Source organism: Chrysemys picta, chromosome 5, assembly GCF_011386835.1.
Source record: "Chrysemys picta bellii isolate R12L10 chromosome 5, ASM1138683v2, whole genome shotgun sequence".
Taxonomy (NCBI): domain Eukaryota; kingdom Metazoa; phylum Chordata; order Testudines; family Emydidae; genus Chrysemys; species Chrysemys picta.
In genome coordinates, this window is record NC_088795.1 from 81,810,544 (window position 1) to 81,831,559 (window position 21,016).

The window sequence follows — 21,016 nt, forward strand, 5'->3', positions numbered from 1 at the left end:
ACACACACACACGATCAACTGACTCAGCCTGAGCACTGAAACGCAGCAAGGTGGTGTGGGGGAGGCCTCAGAGCCCAGGCTCCATCCAAGGGGGAACATCTACACTTCTATTTTTAGCCCCATAATGCAAGGCCTATGAGTCCAACTTAGTTGGCCTGGGCACAGAAACTTGCTGCTGAAAGGTCTCCCTACCTCACCCCCAACCCCCAGTGTAGACATATTCTTTAGCTCCTGGCCCTTTTCTACAGGGCCCTATGTCAGCCAAACTTAGGCTCATTGAGATGAGCAAGTCAGCATCTCCATAAGATGCAGGTCTCCTCCTTTTATTGTGACACCTTCCATACAATCTACTCATGTCTGGACTCCACACCCAACCCTAACAGGGCAGGCCTGATCCTCATCTCCAAATCCCTCCTTAAGAACTCTATTCAATTTTTTCCAGCTCTTAAATAGGCAAGGCAAAAGCTGGCTGATCACTTGCTTTTGTTGCATGACAGCCTCAAACCTTCATCTGTTTGCTTAGAGATGAGAGCCCCTATCTATTGGTCATCAGCAGGTCTAGCACACTGCTATCAAGGTTAAATTGTGCTGGAAAGTCAGCAAGACCAGGTGACTCATTTAGTAGTACTGCTCTTTTAGCAAGCTGGAGACCTATGTTTGTTTGTTATCCTGATACTATCTGAATTGCAGAGAATGTAATGTGACATGCAGGACAACCTTCAGACATGACAGGAGTAGCGGGCAGCACCATTCCTTGTAGAATGGAAGGCATAGCAGTACACCCTAAAGCAGTGGTTCTCAACCAGGGGTCCAGGGCCCTGTAGGGGGCCTCTAGCAGGTTTCAGGTGGGCCTCCAAGGAGGGCCAGCATTAAACTCACTGGGGCCCAGGGCAGAAAGCCAAAGCACCACGGTCCCTGAGCCTTGCCACCTGGGGCTAAAGCTGAAGCCTGTAGCAATGTAGCTTTGTGGGGGCCCCCTGTGGCATGGGGGCCTAGGTAATTGCCTTGCTTGATATCCCCTAACTCCAGCCCTGGCTTTTATATGCAGAAAATCAGTTATTGTGGCACAGGTGGGCCATGGAGTTTTTATAGCATGTTGTGGGATCATCAGACAGAAAAAGATTGATAACCTCTGCCATAAAGGAAGCAGATTCTCACTCCCTGGAGCATAAGAGCTTGTGATGCTCAAACTGATGAGCATGTAGAGATGCACCTGGAGACAGATTATATATGAAAACTAACTCTTGCATAAAGTAGCCAGTATTAAGAAGTTTACACTGTACCCTGACCAAGATTAGCAGCTAGTTTTGCAGTGGGTTTTTTTGGCAGAAAGAAAAGAGGTTAGATCTTTTCTCATGTTACTCTTTTTAAAAGAGACTCAGTAATATACCTAACTTTAGACAAACAGCATTAATTTCCAAATACTGACATGCAGAGTTGACTTTCCATTTGGGAAAGTGTCCTTCTGAGCTCTTCATATCAGTTCTGTTAAAATCTTTTGTGCCACCCAGGCAAAGCTCCCTTCTGACACAAGTAACGAGCACAGCATATGAGACTGATCTTTACAGCAAGGACAGTATCATTTGAGGCAGTAAGCCAAATTGGCAAGATACTGCTATTCATTGCTCCTCCCACTCATGGTGTACAATCATCTATTTACAGAGGGCTAAAAGCTCCCCTATTGTCTATCAGTAACCAGACATCATTCGAGTGCAACGGAAGAAAACAGGAGAGTAGCAGTCAGCTTCTCTATTGCAGAGAGAAAACCCAAGAACCAATAGTTTCTCTCTCCACCCAAAGGCCATGGCTACATTATGAGAGCTTACAGCAGCACAGCTGCACCACTGTAGTGCTGCTAGTGCAGACACTCAGCTGATGGGAGAGCTCTTTCCCGTTGACTTTGTTACTCCAGCTCCCGCTAGCAGGGGCAGCTATGTTGGTGGGAGAAGCTCTCCCACTGACAGTGATATACACACTGGCACTTAGGTCAGCTTGACTTATGTCACTCGTGGGGGGGGGGGGGTGGCGGCTTATTCACACTTGAGCAACATAACTTACACCAATGTAATCTGTACTGTACACATAGCCAAACATTTAGATTTAGCAAGACAGTTAGCAAAGGGGTTGAGAGAGTCTGGCACTAAAGAAAGTTTCAGTGACTAGTACTATGGAAACTTGCTCTAGTTTGATTGCCATTGCTACCTCCTACAAAATGAGTCATATCTGCTAAGATTTCCCCTCTCCCATCATTTGGAAAGTGGCCCGAGCCCTCAAAGTTACCAGACTATGCTTATGTCTGAGTGGGTCATTCCTATTACATTAAGTGTACTGTGAGGCACCTGGATTGCCATCAATTCATTAGAATTTCTTCCCTTTTTACTGGTGCATGTTGCTGTACATAATTACCAGGGGATCTTCTTGTAGTACCCAAGTCTAAAAGCCTGAATGGGGAAGAGACCCAGTCTAGAACCTCATCCCAGCCAAGTATGAAACCACAGCACAGGAGAGGGTGCTGCTGCAGAAACGGATACCCACTTGAGAGATGGTCCTTCTAATATGAAGCAGACAGATTTAAGTTTAGTCTAGGTAATTTATCTAGCACTTATGAAAGCAAGTTTTCCTGATCTCCTCCCACCCAGGCAGAGGTCTGGTCTATATAGAGAAGTTACCAGCTAACATAGCTACATTAGTCAGGTGTGTGAAAAATCCACACCATCTGACGTAGCTATACCAACCTAGCCCCCAATGTAGATGCACTTATGCCAATGGAAGGGTGCTTCCATCCACATAGCTACTGCTGTTTGGAAAGGTGGTGTTCCTACACCAACAGGAAAACCCCCTCCATTGCTGTAGGCTGTCTTCTACAGGATCCTGCCAGCCATAGCTCCAGCAACATAGCTATGCTGGTATAGTCTTCATAGTTTAGACATACCCCTAGTAAAGGCTGATCAACTTACATTGGTAGCCTGTGGCCTCGAAGGGCTTAAACAAAAAACAGCAACAAGAGCTAAAGGAAGCCCAGCCACCCTCACACAAGCAACAGAAAGCAGAAGGCATAGAAGCTGCTGTACTGCTCCATGCCATTAGAGCTAGTGCAGCTGTTTTCAGTCTGTGGACCAAAAGGTGAGAGGCAGAGAGACAGAAAGCTTTCAGTTCCAGGGCATAGAAAATAAAGTTTCAGATCCCAGAAAAGGGCTTTCTGTTTTTCTGATCAATCCAAAGTATGTGAGTACCCCCACCTACAAGTCAAAACCCAGAAGTGTTATAGTTATCATAGAAGCCCACAGTTTAGCACCTACTCACGGTGTGTCAAATGCAGGGCCGAACTTGTTAGTTGAATTCTGTTCAGTCAGTTTTCAGTCCAAGAATGCTATGATCAGGGTCCACAGACCAGAGGTTGAATTTCCAAAAGGGTTTGGCATCTCCATTTGAAAAAGGGTTGAAACCCATTGTGCTAGTGTAAACTTCCCAAGACTAGTTATACTGATTCTACAGCCAGATTCTTCTAGTGATCTAGGGTTGCTACACTGTGCCTGAAAATCTGATCCGTCAGTCTCATATGACCTTCTGCGGCCTTGTCTACACTAAATGGAAAAGTCAATCTAAGCTATGCAATTTGAGTTACGCGAATAGTGTAACTCAAACTGATGTAGCTTAGATCAACTACTTACTGCAGGGTCCACACTGCACAACGTCGAAGGGAAACACTCTCCAATAGACTCCCCTTACTCTTCTTGATCTGGTAGAGTACAGGAGTCGACGGGAGAGCAATCAGCGGTCAATTTAGTGGGTCTTCACTAGAACACTGATGCATTGATCGCCACAGTATCAATCCTCTGGAAAGTGTAGACAAGCCCTAAGTGTTCCTAATAAAGTCTATAACCTGCCCTTGCAGCAGAGTGAATTTGATCAAGCGCTTAAGATAATTTTCTCTTTCTACCCTGCAAACGGCAAGCACGTTGAGCATTAGAGCATTTCTCAGCAGTCTTCATACAGAAGCACATCTAGGAAGTACATTCTAGGTGGGCACTCAATTCTGCCCTCAAATGTATGGCTAATTCCTTTAGAAGTTAATGGGAACAGCAGCTGTATTTTATAGTCAGAATAGTGTCCAAAAGGTAACTTGAGGGCATGCTGAATTGAACATTAAGTTCTCAAGTCCGTGACAAGACTCTGCCCAATCATCTTTTAAGAGTTAGATTATTGTAGGTGAAGCTGGGTAGCACCACATATTAAGATTGTGTAACTTATTATAACCAGTTGCTTTAATATTAGACTGAGACCTACCCACTTCTGGATATATTGGACCACTCACTCAATTGTTCTCACCTCCATAATCAGTAGGAAGCTAATTGTGAGTGCTTGTGCCGTCTCAGAAGTGAGGTTTAAGCCTATCATTCAAATTAGAATCAGCACGTCTACAACTTTCTACTGAAGTGTGCAGCAACACCCCAGCTTCTCTGTTTGCAGTAGGTTCGTTCACAAAAAGCACCCAAGATGGGCATCGTTCTGCAGAAGCTTATTGCTGGTCATACACAGAAGCACTTTCCCGGTGTCATCAGCAGCATAACTGACAAAATCATGTTATTTTACTCATTCTGATAGTTCCAGGAAAATCCTGCTCAGTATGCATGTAAAGTCATCATATACCTTCTGAATGATGAAAGAAAGACAACGCAAGAATTAGTTTCTTATTCACAGTCACCCGCAATCTCAGAAAGGTTAAGAAAGAGTCAGGCAAGTTCAATTTAGATCATGTCACAAGGAACTAGCGTTCAGGCATTTAAACTCCAATCCTTAGAATAAAGTCACAATGCAACAGATAAATAGATACTGCTAAAACATTCAAGATTAGAACAAGGAGCTCAGTAAGTACCTTATTGGAAGTGACTGGGTTCACAACCCTTACTCTCACTCCTTGAATAGAATTACAAGAATCAGGTCTACAAATTGCCTCTTTATGTAAAAGAACTCAATGAGTCCCTTATCTCAGGACTAAGGGCATGTCTTCACTAGCAATGTTAAAGCGCTGCTGCGACAGCGCTTTAACACGGCTGTGTAGTTGCGGCACCAGCTATTAAAAAACCCACCTCTACAAGGGGAATAGGTCCCAGTGCTGGTGCACTGTCTACACTGGCATTTTACAGTGCTGAAATGTACTGCGCTCGGAGGGGCGTTTTTCCACACCCCTGAGCAAGAAAGTTGCAGCACTGTAAAGTGCCAGTGTAGACAAACCCTAAGACACTATACTGCAGTTCCTTTTAAATCACCTGCAACAAGTGTAAAAGTAGCTTGCATTAAGCCAGAAGAAATTCCTTTCCACTAATCTATTGCTACAGCTTAACATGCAGATGCCAAAACCTTTTATTGTGGGAGCAATGTGATTTAAAAAAAATACATTAGCTAAGATGGTCAAGGATGCAACCCAATGTTCATGGTGTCCCTAGCCTTTGACTGTCAGAAGCTGGGCGTGGAGAAGAGGGAATGATCACTCAATAATTGCCCATTCTGTTCATTTCTGCCAAAGTACCTGGCATTGGCAATGGTCACTGCCAGAAGACAGGATACTGGGCTAGATGGACCATTGGTCTGACCCCTCATGGCCATTCTTATGTTAAGGGTTCTGGACTTAAGGACTGCAGCTCATGCAGAAAGAGCCTAAATGCTTTGTCCTGCAAGCCTCTCTCCCCTCCACAGGACTGTGTGGAAGTGTTTGCAGAACAGGGCCTTAAGCTATCAGAAATTATCACTCTATTGGAAAAAAAAATCAGTCACCAAGAGTGTCTTGGCTCCAAGTATAATTTTTTTTGCTTTCTGGTAAGGAAACTATTTTCAGCCAGTGATAGACAAGCTCTAATACAGGTGGCTTATGAGGAAAAACAAACAAAACACACATCTAGTAGGCTTTTTTTTTTTTAAACTTCAATTAAAAGGACCATCGCTTGTCATTTGAAGACAAACTGACACCCATCATTTAATGTAGCAACTAAGGGTATAGTACTTAGTGTTGTGAAGAGAACCAATTTTGACAGGTCAGGCCGGGCTGGAAAACTGCAAGCCCCTTCCCCTCCCTGCCTCAGAGGAGTAGTCTAAAGAAGTGATCAGAGCAGTGCAGCAGGGCATAAGTTTTTCCCCACAGTATGGACCATGTCTTAAGGAAATTCTCATGGAACACCTCTCCCATTCGTAACTGGGCATACCACTTCTCCCATTTGAGATAGCATAACATGCTTGTGGGAGCTATAGCAATCAGTTACATGCAACATACCAAAAAAATTTTCATTTGTTTGGACTACATTTTAGAAAATAGAACATGGCAGCCAGCCAGAGGCCCATGGACCTAGATTCTCAAACAATATAGCTTCATTGGCCAGAATGCTTGCTTGTAGAACACAGGTAGAGAAAATAAAGTTTAAGAAACAGACTAGCGAAGAATTAGTAGAGTCAGCCACATGCTTCACTGAAGTGTACTTATGAGCAGGGACAGAAAAATCCATTAAGTGCTAGCACCGATTTTGGCCCAATACTATCATACGCTCTTGATATTTGCCATTGATAGTAGACAACTCTCTCATTAGTGTGTCCACTGATTGTTAGTCATTAAACACTCCAATTAGTTTATAATATGAAACATGTCAATTCCCACACAACCCACCCCAAAAAAAACCAAAACAAAATCCACACAGCAAAGTTTGTGGTTTTCCAATGCTGGAAGTAGTTTACAAAGGAGTCCCCCAATAACAGCACACATTCCCTAGGAGCAGAGTTTTAAGTGAAATTTTTCCATTTAGTAATTCATACCTTGTGATGCAACCAGATAGGTAGACTTAAGTTTATTCAAAAAGCAGAAAATTTGCTTAAGATGACTATAAAGTCATCTCACTCCTTCCCTTTTGAAGGACTAGTTTTGCTTTGCAGTAATATCAATCTTACTTCCAGGACAAATACAAAACCCAGCAACTTTTTGCTTTATGAAATTTATGACCCAGATCCAACCTAACATTTGTTGGTTTATAGTTGCAAAATAAGTTCCAAATGCACAAGTTTAACATTTTTAGATTTAGTTTATTCACGGCACTTGTCAAGGAATACTCATTCACGTTGTTTGCTCATACTCTTGAGTGTGTGCTTTTTTTTTTTAAATATGGAGATATACCTATCTCATAGAACTGGAACGGACCTTGAAAGATCGAGTCCAGTCCCCTGCCTTCACAGCAGGACCAAGTACGGTCCCTGACAGATTTTTTTTTTTTGCCCCAGATCCCTAAATGGCCCCCTACTGTTACTAACTAACTAGTAAGCTTTATTCCCCCCCCCCCCCCCAACCAGACAGGGTCTGAACATTTCCTTAATTGAGAATAAGCATGTGCTGCTTTTCAGAGACTGAGAAGTCATGACAACTCTGGCAGTTGACACTTGCAAGGCAAACAGCACAGCTCTAGACAGAGCCACATTATATGCTTAATTGGAACATTAAAAGAAGCTATTTGGACAACCTGTACTATTGTTTGCAAGGAGAGGTTTTTTAAGTGTGCCTGTGTACTTGATGCACTCCTGTGGAACCTAAAGCATATCAGGGTCCAAAATTTCTTGCCAAGCCACTTCAAGAGTATGCCCCCAGCCAGATTACAAATATATTAACATTAGTTAACTGGTTAAGAACAGGTTTAGAGACTGCTTTGCCTGAACCGTGTAAGCCAGGGGAAAGCTTGCTAAAGCCATTTTCGAACAGTTTTCCAAACTAGGTATGGAAAAGTAGATAGGAAAGGTTCAGGTCTAAAGTAACTGCCTTATCAAGCCCTATCATAGGATCCAACCACTGCATCTTGGACTCTACCCTGCACCAGACGCCTATGTTGCAGACACCCCTTTGGACCCAATTCTCCAAATATGCATGATTGCCCATAAGTTCTCCTTTGAAATTCAGTAAATACAGCTTTGAGTGCTGTGATTACACATTCTTGTTGAACACTGACATTTGATGATATTTTGTTTGTCCTTTCAAAAACAAAAACAGTCCTACAAGAAGTTATTCTAGATTAACCAAACTTAGTAGCCCTTAAGAATTAATAAACCATAATGAGAGATTTCTGAAAAGGGTAGAATGTTTAAAAACTAGTGGCTTCAACTTAATATGAAGCCTTTAAAAAGCTAATTTTCCTTATTCTGTATTAAGAGACTGTACCTTTGACTGTTTATTGCCTGTCCCTTATGTGTGATGTATGAACTGTACAAGTGTTAAATTCTTAGCTGTATTATTGGTAGCATTATTAAAACCATTTTAAAAAGGCATCTAGTTACCTTTATCATGCTATTTACTTTCTTAAATGTATCAGTTGTTTTAGCTTGCACACAGAGGTCCTGAGAGTTACATCAACTTAAAGATGAATCAGAGTCAGGCCCTGATATTAGAGTAGTCAGTTTCACTTTCTGGCTCTAATACATTACAGCAGTGGCTCTCAACCTATATGCAGCCCACAATGTGTTACCTGGGCCACAGGTTGAGAACCACAGCCCACCTCCCCCACTGACTCCTATGTCCAATGCCTCCCGCTCAGAGACCCCTCCACAAAGCGAGGCCAGGAGTGGAGCCCTGGGTGGCAGGCCCTGCTGCAGGGACACTGGACACCACCAGACCCTCGGTGGGGCCAGCCCATGACCTCAACCCCACCACACCCTGCAGGGCCCACCAGGCAGCCCATGGCCTTCAGCACACAGTTGGGCTACAGCTGTGTGCTAATTGGGCCGCATGTTGAGAACTACGGCATTACAGTAACACCACAACATTTGGACTATAGACCCTTCAGAAAAAGATGTGTTTAAACAGTTTTTCCTCAACCAACATTTAACAAAGAAAGGCATTAGTCTAAGAGGTTTCAGCTTTAATTATAAAACTTCAAGCCAGTTTGACCTGACAGCATCCCTTTGGAGTAGAGTTTCTATTCAGTCATTGAAAGGAGGGAGAACTAGACCTGCAGAAACAAATGCCACTTAGTCTGGTGAAAAAACTTCAGTTTACATGGTTTAGGTCTAATGCTTTCCTTAGCTTTACCACAAGAACAGCCTCAGATTGGATTTGAAAGCCTGCATGGGACCTCTGATCAAGTATCACTGTTGTTGTATATAAGACCCAGAGAAACAAAACTGGCCAGTCCAGTTTTTACTTAACTGAAGAGGCACAGATGTCTGAGGAGCACACTTCGGTAACATATTAAAAAGTAACAATGTTACAATGCTTAGAGGGTTAATTCTAGTGTTCCTTTAAACAAGGGAAGTCTCACAAAACTATAACCCCAGTAGTACAATACAGCATAGCATTGAACTGTACAAGTCTACCATTTCTTAGCACTAAGCAGAGGTTGTTGAATTAGATGTGACTTCTGAGATCCCAATTCAGCAGGATCACTAGGCAGTTTTCACTAAACTCACCACCACACCTGGGCCTATACACCTCTACCTCAATAGAACGCGGTCCTCAGGAGCCAAAAAAAAAATCTTACTGCGTTATAGGTGAAACCACGTTATATGGAACTTGGTTTGATCCACCACAGTGCACAGCCCCGCCCCACCCAGAGCACTGCTTTACCGCATTATCTCAGGTCACGTTGTATTAGGGTAGAGGTGTATCTGTAGCTTCTATTATAGAAGTTCAGCAGTTCACCCTCTAGAACAGCATTTCTCAACCTTTTTGATATCGGGGACCAGCTTGCTGCCTTCCTGAACTGTGTCACGGAGATCCCAGGGACTCGCACTGGTCCACAGACCAGTTGTTGAGAAACACTGCTCTAGAAAACTAGACCCAAGAGCCCTCCCACAAGACTTGTGCTCTTTTGTTCACACTAATGCAGGTTTTGCTTGTGGAGTGCATGCTCTTGTGGTGCATAGCACAACATGAACTGTTCTGCAGTGAATCCATGAAGCCAAGAGTACAGAGCCTGTTTTCCCAGTCACCACGCAGAGACACAGGGATGGAGGGTTTTGTCAGCCCATTAGCCTCCCGTATTGGCGCATCCCTAACCCACGGAAATGGAGAGGAGGTTTTCAAGCCATCTGATCAGCCACAGCAGCTTCGGGCTGAGGCCCCTGCCAGACCCCCAGGTTCCTGGTGTGCCGGACAGCCCGCTCTCCTCCCGGCACCCGGCGGGCTGGACACAGACAGCGGCGTGTCACCGAGAGCGATTAGCTGCGGAGCGCCCAAGAGGCCCCGGGCAGGAGGCAGAACAACCGCAGCCCCGGGGGCTCTGCCGGCCCCTTGCTGGCGTGCTGCGGGAGGGCAGAGGACGGAGCAGGCATCGCCCCATTGCGCCTCCGCGGCCCGGGAGGAGCCCAGGCGGCAGCTCGCTCGCCCCACAGAGCGGAGCCCCCTCCCCGAACACCCCCACAGGGAGCAACGCGCCCGCGGCGCCCCCGCCTCACTCACCACCCGGCCTAGCAGCTGCAGCACTGACGACCAGCCCCCTCCACACTGACAGTGCAACGCCGGCGCCTGGCCCGCCCTATTTAAGCCGCCCCCACAAGCCGCCGCCGGAGCGGCGTAGTGCGTGTGCGCCGCGCCCGCCCCTCTCTGCCCCCGGAGCCAGCGGGCGCTAGGGCTGCGGGGGAGCCGAGCCGCCGCGGGCCAATAGCAAGGCAGCAGGGTGTGGCCGAAGGCAAGTAAACAGCGAGATCAGAGTGGCGGAGGGGGGCACAATTCCCGGGCCCAGCAGCGTCCTGCACAGAGCGAGCCCAGTTCCCAGTGCTTCCCGGAATTAAACGGGACCCCAGGCGGCGTTAGAGGTGGGCCAAGATCTGTTTGCTCAGGTTCAGAGTTAACTGGCAGCGAGAGAGGAAAAAGGAAGAGGTATGGGGGAGGGAGAGAATGCATTTGTACAGCTGAGCTTTGAAAACGGAGGGTGGCGGAGACAGACAAAAAGCTATTCCAGAAACAGGGCATTGCAAAGAAGGCTCTTGTTCCAACGGCGGGGAAACGGGGTGAAGAGATCTAAAAGGAACAAACTAGTGTCAGGTTTCAGAGTAGCAGCCGTGTTAGTCTGTATCCGCAAAAAGAAGAACAGGAGTACTTGTGGCACCTTAGAGACTAACAAATTTATTAGAGCATAAGCTTTCGTGGACTACAGCCCACTTCTTCGGATGCATATGCATATCCGAAGAAGTGGGCTGTAGTCCACGAAAGCTTATGCTCTAATAAATTTGTTAGTCTCTAAGGTGCCACAAGTACTCCTGTTCTTCTTTAAACCAGTGTCACTCGTCATCAGTCCAGATACATAACTGTCTCTGAGGTTTCTTCTCCTCTGCCCAAGTACACATCATATCCACAAATCTGGGTTCACGGTTTCACTGCTCCTAACTGGACCATAGCTGGGGAGGTCTGTTTCTATGACTAACAGCGCCCTACTTCCCCCCAAACAGTGATTCACTTTCCCTCTCACCTTTGTAACTTTATAGACACTTTTAGGTCAGTATAATCTATGTTACATTAGTATAGTAAACAGACTAATATTTATATTAGGAAAGGAAGATGTCTGGGAAAATAATACCAAAAATACAGAAGCAGGTCACACTTTAATGAGCAGAAAGGAATTTTTGTAAATCCAGTCAAATTTGCACAGAAAGAACAGAAATGTGATAGTGGCTGTTCAGAAGGTTAAACATGGGATTAAAGACTGAAACCACAGTGACCAATGTCATGTGCATTTTTCTGCAGTGTTAGATTTTACAAACAAGCATCAAGTAATTAGTACAAAAATTGTTCCCTGGCGGTGCAAGTGTAAGACCGCTGTAAAAATCCACCATCATTTCATCCACGTCTTTAGTCAGAGTGGTTGGAAAATAAGGGCCTGGTTTTACAAAGTACTCAATGCGTCCTCTGTGGGAGCTGAGAGAGATCAGCCACACAGGAGACACTCAGCATCTCACAGATAAAGAAATTGAGGTAAAGATTATAAATGAGTTTATCAGACATCTAGATTTGTTTCTGGAGGAGTCCATAAAGTTGCCATCCATGGTGGATTTTCTTGTATTATTCAGACTTCCTGAAGATAAACACATGCCAGTGGTTACAGGACATTCATGGATTCCAAATTCACTTTCACAGCCTGCAAAACTTCATCATCTCGCAATAAAGAATCACAATGTGATAGCATTTGTATGCAGTTATGGCATTTTAAGCATTGTAATCTGTCATACTGATGCCAAGTCACAATACCACAATGTAAACCTCACAATATCAAAAGGGACGAGTTATAGAGAGGAACTGATAAGGATACTGTTGAACTACACCATTAAATATGGTTGTGATGACCATGCACTTCAGATTAACATGGCAAGGAATCGGTTTGGAGTCTGGTACTATGTAAATAGATCAGCCTAGAGGCTTGGATTCATATCTGGTTTAGTTGATGTGGGAGAGTGATGTAGAGGAGCCCTGCCTAAGCCTTCTGATCCCACTGGTAAGTGAACATTGAAACCCTGTGATTCAGGTGGAAAGCAAACAGATCTATCATTAGGAGACTGAATTCCTTTATCAGGAGATGTAACACATCCCAGTGTAGATTCCCATTCTGGATGATCTAATTTTTGCCTGCTGAGCCAGTCGACTGTAACTTTCATTTTTCCCTTGGATGTGAATGGAGTGAATTTAATTGCACATTTTCTGCTGCCCAAGTCATCAGGAGGTGAGCTTCTCCTTGAAGAACTATAGATATTGTTCCCCTTTGTGTATTCACATATGACCTGACTGAGAATTTGTCTGGCATAATCAGCACACGAGGGGAGTCTAGATATGGGAGAAGAGCCTTGAGACCATATTGGATTGCCCTAACCTCTCTCCAGGTTTTTCTGTGCTTGTTCATCTTGTTTGGATCAGATCTCTTGGACAGTATTCAATCCCACATGGACACCCATGTCTCCATGCTTGCATCTGTGGTGATAACTGTCCTGACTAGTTCACCTATTGGAAAGCCTGACTTGAATCTCCTTAGACTCATCCACCATCTGAATGACTTGAGAATCCTCCTGGGGAGACACAAGAGGAAGCTCTGTAGCAACCTCATGCAAGCACAGGCTCACACAAGAGGACACTGATCCCAGAATTGACACAAGTGAATAATGGGTACTTCCCTTGAAAGGCAGACTGTTTGAATAAGATTCCTCAGCTTCTCCTGTTTTTCCTGAAAAAAAAAAAACCTTTGTAGAGGACAGTGCCCATCTCCACTCTGAGATGGGGAATCTGCTGAGATGGTGTTAACTGACTTTGTCCCAAACCATAGCTTGGCAGCATCCTTATCACCTGAATGGTACCATCTATGATTTTGAGTCTGGATGAGGCTCGATAAGGAGATTACACAGGAAATGGTAGACATGGACCCTTCCTGTCTGAAAGCAGCTATTAGTAGTATCACTACTTGTGGTGCAGTTGCTAAACCAAAGGGTAAGGACCTGCACTGGTACTGTTGTGTTTCAAGAACAAAGCACAGGAAGCATTTGTGAGACTGTCAAATTAGGATCTGGAAAGAGGCATCCTTCAAATCTATTGATGTCATACAGTCCCCTTTGATGATGGCAGCTAGTGAGGATGTTAAGGTCTCCATCTTGAATTTTGATTTCTTCATGGATCTGTTGTAATACTTGAAGTAGAGAACTGCTCTGTAGCCTTATGGCTTTTTTGGGGACCTGGGGGCAGGAGGAACTAAGAACAATATGGAATATCGGCCTCATTTCCTCCATATTACTCTCATTTGTAGGAGATCTAGGATGGCTGTCTACCAAGCCAAACTCCTCCTGTTCCTCAAGGAGCAACACTTAATTTTACATGTTGTACCCCAGGATGTTGTCATGTTGTACTTCATGAGGGGGAACCTGGTACTGAGGATTATCTCCCATATGCACACTATGAGGGTGAGTCAGGAACCATGCACTGAGGAATACCTGCTCAGCTGCAATCTGCAGATTTCTGTGGCTTGAGGGAAACAATTTCCCTCTGTTCCTCTGAGAGCACCTCCTAGAGGACTCCCCTGAATCAGTCTTCAAAAAGATAAATGGGAGCAGAAAGGGCTCTTTTTGTTTCCTTAGAGCTTTTTATTGGGGTGTCACAGGGGTCTGAATGTCCGTTTCTTAACTCTTCATTGACCCTCCTTCTTCTGCTCAGATGGGAAGAGAAAGTTCAGACAGAGTCCTTTGGGGAGGTGAGGGGAACTTTGTGATTACTCTTTCAAGCAGCTTTCTCACCCCGAGAAAGGGGGAGGTGTCATACTGGAGCTTGTGCTGGACTGAAGTGGGCTTTCTAGGCTCCCACAGTTTGTTCAAGGAAGATTCCTGGATGTGGGCTGGGTACAGGCTGACCCCATCCCAGGAGCACCAAGGCTCCAACCCAGGAGGTTCAACAGGAGTCTTTAGCCCACTTACTGCACTGGGAAACAGCACTTAGCTGATACTGCTGGCAATCAGTGGCTCAGGGAGTAGCCCTGAGCCACTGAAAGACTAGTTGGGTGGGGGAGGAGGGGTGCTGTGTAATGGAGGGAGAGGTTGTGCACAAAGGTCCCTTACCAGACTCTCCTTAGTTTACTCTAGACCCCTGTCCGTAGCTCCCTATCACTGCAGCAGCTGCAGAAGAGGGGCTGGGGAGCTGCTCTGCAGTCAACAGTTGGTGCGGTAAGCACAGGCATTAGCAGATGGGCAGGAAGCTTCCCTGGCCTTTTGATACTGTGCTTCACCCCACACACCTCTGCATGGGGGAGCCACTGCTCTCAGGACTGCCTCCTGTGCTGTGCCAGCCCGTGGGTGCTAAGGTGCTGCCAACTGCTTCTTGGGAGCTCTCTTGCTCTGGAAGGGAAGTGGGCTCAAGTGCCTGAGCATTTGAGGTGGCCTGGGTCTCCCCAGAAGAACAGGCACAGATCCCCAGCGAGCCAGCCACTCAATTCACAGGGAGGTGCAGGAGATGCAGCATCTGGCTTTCCCTCTTCTTCTCCACCAAACCACTCTGTATGGGTGAGCAGGGGGCACGGAGAGTCCCAGTGACCAAAGGGATTCCCTTTCTCCCCACTGCTGATAAAGACAGACCTTAACAGCCTGATAATTTTAAACCATTTTTTTTTCTTTTTTAAGTTTGCTCTGCAGCAGGCAGAAGCTGGTCTGCCAGCGTGAAGATGATGAGGCAAATGAAAAACTGGCAGTTTCTCAGAGAAATACCTCTTACCTCTCCTGCCAGTGACTGACAGACAGGTTTGGTCTGCCTCCAAGTTTACTAGAGCAGATACCCAATGTAAAAGATTTGTGGACCTTGTTACAAATGAGAGAGAGGGAGTAAAATAATTTAGCATCATCCTTTGAAAATGCAAATTTTGTGGAGGAGAGCAGTCTGTTACCTACTGTCAAACTTTGTCAAGGAACCATACTTAATGACAGTTCCCAATCCTAAACATTACATGTTCTGTCTGCATTCTGGAGCAGTATGGAAAGTATGTGATAGCTGGAGGAACTGTGAGTGAGCCAGAGTTATTTTAATGATCTTTGTTACAAGATCATTGTTACGGCTTTGCTTTATCTGAATACTTGAGCAGCCCACTGAATTTGGGAAACTTCAGCCTAAATTTTATGAAGTCATACTATGTATGTATATTGTAGATTGCCATGGCTTTTCTAATCGTTTCTAGTCTTGTGTGCACTGTGTTTCATGGGTGTTGTCAGGGTTTTTACCTGAGACTGGTTTAGGGTTAAGGCCCATCTTAAATGTTTTCCTTACATACATATCTGTAGTCTTTTACAAAATGCTGGAAGGACTTCTCTTTGTAGAGACTACAAATCTATCTTGAGGCTTACAATTGTATGATGAGGATGTGTGGTGATTTGAAAAATATTTCCTAGGAATTACTTCTATAGCATAATAAATAGATAGCCCCTTGCTCCTCTGTATGTTACCTTGTCATTTCACTGACTTTCATGTTATGTGGTTCATAGATTTATAGATTTTATGGCCAGAAGGGACCATTAGGTTCATCTAGTGTAGGGGTCGGCAACGTTTGGCACGCGGCTCGCCAGGGTAAGGACCCTGGCGGGCCGGGCCAATTTATTTACCTGCTGACGCGGCAGGTTCGGCTGATCGCAGCCCCCACTCGCCGCGGTTCGCTGTCCCGGGCCAATGGGGGCGGCGAGAAGTGGCGCGGGCGAGGGATGTGCTGGCCGCGGCTTCCCACTGCCCCCATTGGCCTGAGACGGCGAACCGTGGCGAGTGGGGGCCGCAATCGGCCGAACCTGCCGCATCAGCAGGTAAATAAACTGGCCCGGCCCGCCAGGGTGCTTACCCTGGTGAGCCGTGTGCCAAACGTTGCTGACCCCTGATCTAGTGTGATCTCCTGTATAACACAGGATATAGAATTTCACCAAGCGATTCCTGCATCAAGCCTATAACGTCTGGTTGAGCTAGAACATATCTTTTAGAAAGACATCCAATCTCAATGTAAAGACTTTAAGTGACAGAGAATTACTCCATCACAGAAATGTGTGCTTTATTCCTAGTCTGAATTTATCTAACTTCATCTTCCAGCCATTGGAACTTGTTATACTTTTGTCTGCTGAATTAAAGAGCCCTCTAGTATCAGAAATCTTCTCCACATATAGGTACTTAGCGGCCATTATCAATTCAACTCTTAACCTGCTCTTTGATAAACTAAATAGATTGAGCTCTTTTAGTCTCCCACTACAAAGTAGAAGTTTGAAATCTCGAACTCTCAAATCAATCATCACTTCCAGTTTGACAACATCATTTTTTAAAGTATGGACATCAGAACTGGATACAGAATTCCAAGAATAGTCTCACTAATGCATTAAACGGTGGTAATATCCCACCCTACTTTCACTCAATATTCCCTTACTTAAATCCATGGATTGTATTTGCTCTCTGAAGTTGGCCTTGATCGGGGGGTTGGGTACTGAGGAGAAGGGGAAAATGGCTGGCTTTGTTGTACTAAAATAATGTAGTGGAGATCAAATAGGTGGAAACAGGAAGGAAGGAGATTCTTCCTGGCTGTAAATACAGCAAGCTAAGGCCTTGGCTACACTTGGGACTTCATAGCGCTGCCGCGTGAAGCGCGAGTGTAGTCGCGCCGCCAGCGCTGCGAGAGAGCTCTCGCAGTGCTGTATGTACTCCACCTCTCTGAGGGGAATAGCTTGCAGTGCTGCGAGCGAGCGTGCAGGGTTGCAGGCTCTGATTACACTGGTGCTTTACAGCGCTGTACTTGCTGCGCTCAGGGGGGTGTGCAGCAAGTTGCAGCGCTGTACACCGCCAGTGTAGCCAAGGCCTAAGTAATGCTGCCCATGTGCAAGGGACATACAGTTCTCGAAACCCATTTCACTATAAGATGCCATGGTCAGCTATAGTGGGCAGACAAAGGAGGATCTGAAATGAGATCCTGGCTACTGGCCTGCTGGTGCCAAGACCAGCAGTAATATGGATATCAATGAGCAGATTACCCAAAGTGGATTTCCTGTGAAATTCTTCCAGAAGAAGAATACCTGAAGAAGAGTTCTGTGTAGTTCAAAAGTTTGTCTCCTTCACCAACTGAAGATCCATCCTGATAAACAGGTTGGTCTATACCTTTGTTTCAAAGTATCTGCCACTATTTGCATTTAGAGGGAATCCACAGAGAGAGAAAAAAACAAGGGAGTGTTATGTAAGGAACCACTCGCTTACTGCTAAAACATTTACTTGATGTCTTAAAAACCACTTAAATGGATTGGTCCATGGACGAAGCCTGGTTATTTAAGTTATGGATTTTTTTTTCTTGATGGGCACCTGCAAATGCAATATTTGTAACTGTGTTTGTAAAAAATCTACTTTATAACCTTGGGAGAGGGCTACAAGTCCTGCTAATGATACAATTGTTCTACTCCTTGCAATATATTTGTCAAGTGAAAATGTATGAGAAATCTTACACTGTTGTCTGTTTGTATGCATAGCGAGATTTTGCTGAATGGGGAAAACTGGTGAGAAATGGCGAACTAAGACCCCTGCACATTCCAAAATTTAAACCTGTAAAAGCAAAAATGAATTTTGGGGAATTTCTAAATGCTAACAGCTGTTTGGCCACATCACAAAACCAACATGCAACTTGGTATGATTGGCAGCTTTTCACAGTACAGGGGTTGGAGGGCAAAAGTAAATTATACTGGCAGAGCTGTGTGCCACGGTTTGCACAGCGCCAATCCAAACTATGCCTGGCTCATGTTAGTACCATCACTTTCATTAAGTAAACTTATAAAGATAAGAAAGAAAAGTCAGGAACTTGATGAGAGCCCTGAAACATGGATTTTTAAAAAATGGGACGCCTATCCAGGAAGAGCATTAATCTTTAGAAGATACTAGAGCAGGGGTGGGCAAACTACGGCCTGTGGGCCACATCCGGCCCGCAGGACTATCCTGTCTGGCCCCCAAGCTCCTGGCCCGGGATGCTAGCCCCCGGCCCCTCCCCTGCTGTCCCCCTTCCTCTCAGCTTCAGCTTCCTCGCTCCGCCGCCGGCGCAATGCTCTGGGTGGCGGGGCTATGAGCTCCTGGGGCAGCGCAGCTGCAGAGCCCGGCCTGACCCGGTGCTCTGTGCTGCGTGGTGGTGGTGGCAGCAGCGTGGCCCGGCTCCAGCCGTAGTGCCGCCAGCCACCGGTGCTCCAGGCAGCCCGGTAAGGGGGTAGGGAGCAGGGGGGTTGAATAGAGGGCAGGGGAGTTCGGGGTGGTGGTCGGGGGTGTGTGTGGATGGTGGTCAGGGGGGGGAAACAGGGTTGAATGGGGGCAGGGATCCCAGGGGGTAGTCAGGAAGGAGGGGGGGGTTGGATGGGGTAGGGGGCAGTCAGGGGCAGGGGTTCCAGGGGCAGTCAGGGGACAGGGAGAAGGAGTGGTTGGATGGGGCAGGGATCCCAGGGGGGCCATCAGGAATGAGAAGAGGGGTTGGATGGGGTGGCGGCGGGGGTCTGGGGGCAGTCAGGGGACAGGGAGTGGGGGTGTGTGGATGGGGCAGGGGTCCCAGAGGGGCCGTCAGGGAACGGGGGAGTTGAATGGGGCAGGAGTCCCGGGGGGGGGGGGGCGGCAGATAGGAGGTGGGGGCTGGGCTACGACCCCTCCCCTCCCCAGCCCTCCATACAATTTACAAAATCTGATGCGGCCCTCAGGCCAAAAAGTTTGCCCACCCCTGTACTAGAGGCTTTTTGATAGGGAAAACATTTTGGAGCAATCCCTGTTGTTCCTCCTGTTTTGTTTCACAGTTGTATTGAGCAAAACCAGTTCACTTGCAGCTACTGAGGTATCTTATTTCTGTTTACTGAATGCCTCTTCTTTCTCCTTTGAGGTTTAGGCTATTGCTAAACTAGAGAGCTTGCAGCTGCGCCACTGTAAACTCTCTAATGTAGCTGATCTAAGCCAAGGGGAGAGAGCTCTCCTGCCGCCTTAACTATTCCAGCCCCGTGAGTGATGGCAGCTCTCCCACCGACGTAGTGCTGTCCACACCAGTGCTTAAATCAGCATAAGTTATGTTACTCAGGGGCTGGCTAATTCACACCCCTGAGCGACATAATTTGTTGACTTATGCTGTAGTGTAACCATAGCCTTAGTATCAGAGGGGTAGCCGTATTAGTCTGAATCTGTAAAAAACAACAGAGGGTCCTGTGGCACCTTAGAGACTAACAGAAGTATTGGGAGCATAAGCTTTTGTGGGTAAGAACCTCACTTCTTCAGATGCAAGATTGCCACAGAGGTGCCACAGGACCCTCTGTTGCTTTTTATATAGCCTTAGTATAAACTCACTAAATAAATGTATTTCTCAAATACTGCAAGTGAAACAGAAATCAACTACTGGGGACGGAGATTACTGCTTACTTCATCTGAACACTTCAAATGTGCCTTTTCAAACTCAAAAGTTAATTAAATAGTGAACATAACAAGGAAATTTTGCAGTTGGTTTTGTCAGTGAAATTCAATGAGCTCAGCAAAACAATCAAACACTATAAGCAAAATAAACATTCCTGGCAGGACCCAGTGTTTGAAAAAGTATTTTATAAAAAGAAAAATCAACACTCATTGTTATTTCTTGGCTTTCATAACATTCCCCCTCAGTGATGAAGGTGCTTTTAAAATGTATGCTAAAAGCAAAATGATGATGATAATGTTGGGTCAGTTTATTTGAATGTGCCTCATACACTAGTATCACACGGGCTGAGTTAAACCTCACTAAAACTCAGGGGCATATCCGATACCCCTCATTATAGATAATAGCAAGACGCCATTAAGCTCCTTTCTTAACAAGGTAGCTAAAACAATAGCAGCTTCCACCCAAAATACAAGCATGTCACTACACAAAACAAAGGCACATATGGGCAGAAGGGTTTCTTGGGGTATTGTTTTTGCTGGTTTTTATGTCTGTGAAAGAGGCAGGAAGACTAGAGAAGCTGAGAGAGAAGGAAGCAAGGAAACACTAGACACAGGGCCCCCGGCCCCTCCCCTGCTGTCCCCCCTGACCCGTCCCGCCAGCGCTCTGGGCAGCGGGGCTATGAGCCCCTGCCAGGCAGTGTAGCTGCGAGAGCCAATGGCCTGCCCCGGTACTCTAGACTGCGTGGCAGCGTGACTGGCTCCTATACATACAAAATGATGGAGTCTAAATTAGCTGTTACCACTTAAGAAAGAGATCTTGGAGTCATTGTGGATAGTTCTCTGAAAACCTCTGCTCAGAGCACAGTGGCAATCAAAAAAACTGACAGAATTCTGGGAATCATTAGGAAAGGGATAGATAAGAAGATAGAAAATATCATAATATTTCTATATAAATCTATGGTATGCCCACATCTTGAATTCTACATGCAGATCTGGTCACCCCATCTTAAAAAATTGGAATTGGAAAAGGTACAGAGAAGGGCAAAAAAAAATGATTAGGGGTATGGAACAGTTTTCGTATGAGAAGAGATTAATAAGACGGGGACTTTTCAGCTTGGAAAAGAGATGACTAAGGGGGGATATGATAGAGGTCTATAAAATCTTGATTGG

The 21,016-nt window shown here is 45.7% G+C and overlaps 1 protein-coding gene across 6 annotated transcripts in view; it reads right to left on the reverse strand.

Moving 5' to 3' along the window:
* ACSL1 (acyl-CoA synthetase long chain family member 1) overlaps positions 1–21,016 on the reverse strand; it is a 78,872-nt gene that overhangs the window by 47,759 nt on the left and 10,097 nt on the right. For 2 of the 6 annotated variants that reach the window (XM_065596788.1, XM_065596787.1), the window contains exon 1: positions 10,421–10,570. The exons of 2 other annotated variants lie outside the window; for them this stretch is intronic. The gene's annotated coding sequence lies outside the window, so the exon portion shown is untranslated. Of the gene's footprint in view, positions 1–10,420; positions 10,597–21,016 lie in introns of those variants that run through there. 2 more of the 6 variants (XM_005281979.4, XM_024105332.3) reach the window with 2 other exon arrangements.